This window comes from Pinus tabuliformis, chromosome 1_1 (assembly GCF_031772625.1).
Source record: "Pinus tabuliformis cultivar Carrire ecotype Pingquan chromosome 1_1, CPIR1, whole genome shotgun sequence".
NCBI lineage: Eukaryota > Viridiplantae > Streptophyta > Pinopsida > Pinales > Pinaceae > Pinus > Pinus tabuliformis.
This window is the reverse complement of record NC_142297.1, coordinates 844,756,215-844,756,949: the sequence shown is the minus strand read 5'-3', so window position 1 is coordinate 844,756,949 and position 735 is coordinate 844,756,215.

Below are 735 nucleotides of genomic sequence, written 5' to 3'. Positions count from 1 at the left end.
TTATGGATCACAGAAGCTTGAATAAAAAAAAAAAAAAAAAACTCTTTTTAATTAATCTATATGATTTTTTTGTTGATGTATTCTGTCAGTAAATTATTATAAGTTAGATGATACACTTAAAATAGGTGTAGTCTAAAGACACTGCTTTTGATGGTGCTCAATACATTTCCACCACTTAATTTAAAAACTGCCTCTAGAAGAGCTTTTGAATTTTTTTTTTATCCAGATTCCTATCACTTTTGACAGTCAAATCAATTCAGAGCAATTCCTCCATCTGACATACAATAATTTAATATTTTATTCACTTATATATAAAAATAATATTTACTCGACTGCTTTAGCTACCACTCTACATTTAAGTAAAAAACACATCACCGTATCTTTCTATTATATTACTGTATATATCGAGTTATAGGAATGGGCACTGTGCATTAAAAAAATAATACATCACCTATTTTTTCAGGGCTATATATTAATTATTCTTAGTTTTGTCATAAAATGAGGAAAATATGAGAATTACCTCAACTAATGTATGAGCCTTGATCGCCGCCCTGGGCACGTGAAAATGAAATGGTAATATTCAGTGTTAGTGTGTGTATATATATAACCGATGGTCTCACCTTGATAGGAAACTTAGGCCCAGAACTGGATACAAGATTTCAGACGATCCAACGCAATTGAGATGGAGAGATCCAAGCATGAGCATTATGGAATATTCAGGTCCGTGAGGCCACC